Raw genomic sequence first — 2904 nt, 5'->3', positions numbered from 1 at the left:
GATCCGATCCCACCCCACCGCACCCTGCGGGGCAGAGGCGGGGCGCTTATGTAAGTTTGTGCGTAAGGAGCTCGGCCCCCGCCGAGGCGCGCCGGGGCCGGGCGGGCACGGGGACCGCGGCCGCCCTACCCCGTGTTAGTCCTCGCACGTCTCCCTCTGCCCACCCGGCCCGGCCCCCTCCCCTCCCGTGTTAGCGTGTTGGTTACGAAACGGACGGTGTTCTTGTCGCTGCCCGCTGCAGTCCCGAGGTGGTGTCAAGAGGGCTGGAAAAGAACAACTGGGCGAGAGGGTAGCGCGGCCGTGCAGTGCTGCCTCCAAGCGAGTTCTGAGCAGCAGCGTGAGTTAAAATGGTCTTTCTAGCACTGTTAGTAAAGTCATTATTAGCAAATGGTGTACATCTAACGTCTTCTCTTTTAATTACAGAGCTCAAACCGACGTCTGCGTGCTGCCGACACAACAGGTTTCCCTGTACCTTCTCCCGTGTTAGCCGCTAGGCGTGGCCAACTACTGAATGAGGCGTCAGCAGAGCAATTTCGAGTCCTAACAGGGCAGCTTTAGATGCAGATCTGAAAATAAACCTCCTCCTGTGGATTGCAGCTCAAATCTACAGCTTCCAGAGTGCTCGTAGACAAGTGGGTAGCAACAGCAAGAGGGGTCTCGTTAGACATAACGGCTCTCAAGTAAAAGGCAGAGGAGTTGCATCAGCAGTGCTGACCTTTCTTGACTTCCAGAATTCCAGAGCAGGACAGTGCTTTAAGAATTGTAGTTGCTCTTTCTACTAAAATATTTTTTTCTGCTAAGATACGCAGAAAGTAAAAGTAAAGTCAGCAAAAAGAGACATGCATCACGTGTTTCCCTTCACGCTTTTCTTTCCTCACTTTGAATGACTTAATAAAACGTCATTAATGATCAAGGCATGCTAGCAGCAAAGGCCCCAGCCGTGCTTAGAATCCCTTTCTGTTTGGTTTTATACAAAATTCCTTTCTAAAAAGTGTGGAGGCCGAACTGTTCTTAAGCACTGACCTTAACAATAGCATAAATTATTACGAGTTTTCCAATTATTACTTTGTCGTATGTGGAACATCATATTCCACAGCTCATCATTCTGGCCCAAGAAGAACATACAGGATCCTGTCATATACCCTTGCCGCAACTCAACTGGAGTAGTTGGGTCATTGTAAAGTTGAGCACTGTTTTCTCAATTAATACAAAGTACATTCGTCCTTGCTTGTTTTTTTGGTTTTTTTTCTTAAGAAATGCCAAATAGTTGGTGAATAATTTTCAAAGAAATAAAATAGAAGAAGAAATCTTGGTTGTTAATGACGACTTTCCATCAAACTCCTTTTAAGTCTGTAATTTTTGAGCACATGGAAGAAGATAGATTCCTTATTTTCAAGGAAAGTCACCTCACAATTTTTATTTCGAACATTTAAACTGCTTTTTCGTACTCCTTATGTTCCCTGCTAGCTCCTTACAAGGCTGTGGCACTGAAGATGGCCCTGAGTGAAGTCCAACATCAACTAATCTGCGTTCTTGGGAATACTGAGGTGGAAGCAGCCCTCCCTCACGGAACCTTACGGTTTCATAACCAAATTGCAACCATGAAAGCCCTCAGTCTATAAGCTGTTTGTCGCTACAGACTAAATAACAACTGTGGCATATCATTAGCATATCATTATGTCAAAACACCATTTGGCTCTAGCCACACCTTCCATGCTAGACAGTTTGCTCTTGATTTAGAAGTGGAAGGAAGGTGAAGAATATATTAATTAAAATTTCAAATCTTGAGGGAAGAGTCTCTCCAACTTAGTAGAAAAAGAAAATAGAATCACAGTTAATCAAGGAACTTGTACAAGTAAACCGCACTACCGTGTTCTCTTGTGGATAACTTTTTTGAAGAACATTATTGCTAATTTAGCCCAGACTGTGATCGCAAAAATCAAGAGAGTGGGGAGGAGTTAGAAGGAAAAAAAGGTAACATGAAGGCAAGAAATGACAAAAACATAAAGAAGCAAGTATGCAATACATTGTGTATTACAAATTAGAAGTGTTTTTCAGATATGTTTTTAACATCATTGTGTGTCACTTATAGTCACAACCATTGTTAGCTGGTCTTGAAACAGCAGTTATGTAGGAGACCAAGCCTGAACTGGGTTCGTAGAGCACGGTTTCTTTCTACAGCAGGTCTCTTCTTCGTTAGATCTTTTTCACAGATCTAATACAGACTATTGAAAATGTAGCTGACAAAAGAAGTGTTCCCAGAGAGAACAATACCGATTTTCACTCTCCGAAGGGTGTGATTGTGCAGACTCAGAGTTAGTTTAAAAAATCCTAACACGCCTAGAGAAATCTTTCTAGTCTAGAAATCGTTCATGTGTCTCTGCTGATTTGTTACTCGAAGTTCAGAAGAGAAATCCAGTAGATACAGCTGAAAAAAAATGAGAGAGGAAGATGATTCTCACCATCACAGCCCATTTAACTTCTGAAACACCACCAGCAAAACACTGTAAATCCAATGACTACATATGTGAATTTTATTCTTTTATTCTGTAATAAGTGCAGTGATCATATGGAAGAAAACATACTGATGTGAGACAAGCCTCCCATTATCACGTCGGTGTTGCCTCTCGTCCAAATTTGATCCTGAAGAGGTTTTTTCAGGGTGCTGCTTTCAAAAAGTCGAAGCGCCCTTGCAGAGGTTAACACGTTTGGTATCAGGAGCGGTAGGGCTTTGATTCCTGGGTGGTGCGTACACTAACTGTTGTGCTGTACAGGGCGCAAGGCCTCACTAGCACCATTGTTTCAACTTCAGTTCTGGATAAATACAAGAAACAGACCATTTCCCTTACCGAATCAACAGGATCATTTGCTTCCCATCAGAACACGGGCACTGAAGTAGCCTAA

General features: G+C 43.4%; 1 long non-coding RNA gene across 1 annotated transcript; it reads left to right on the top strand.

Annotated features, from left to right (window-relative positions):
* Positions 1 to 176: 176 nt before the first annotated feature.
* On the top strand, positions 177 to 1226 carry LOC103897044. The gene is made up of 2 exons (XR_657461.2): positions 177 to 337; positions 424 to 1226. It is a non-coding gene; the product is annotated as an uncharacterized LOC103897044 (long non-coding RNA).
* Positions 1227 to 2904: the final 1678 nt, after the last annotated feature.

The sequence above is a fragment of the Aptenodytes forsteri genome, unplaced genomic scaffold (assembly GCF_000699145.1).
Source record: "Aptenodytes forsteri isolate BGI_AS27 unplaced genomic scaffold, ASM69914v1 Scaffold482, whole genome shotgun sequence".
NCBI lineage: Eukaryota > Metazoa > Chordata > Aves > Sphenisciformes > Spheniscidae > Aptenodytes > Aptenodytes forsteri.
The sequence above is the reverse complement of the archived record's forward strand: the minus strand, read 5'-3'. Positions and strand labels throughout refer to the sequence as shown.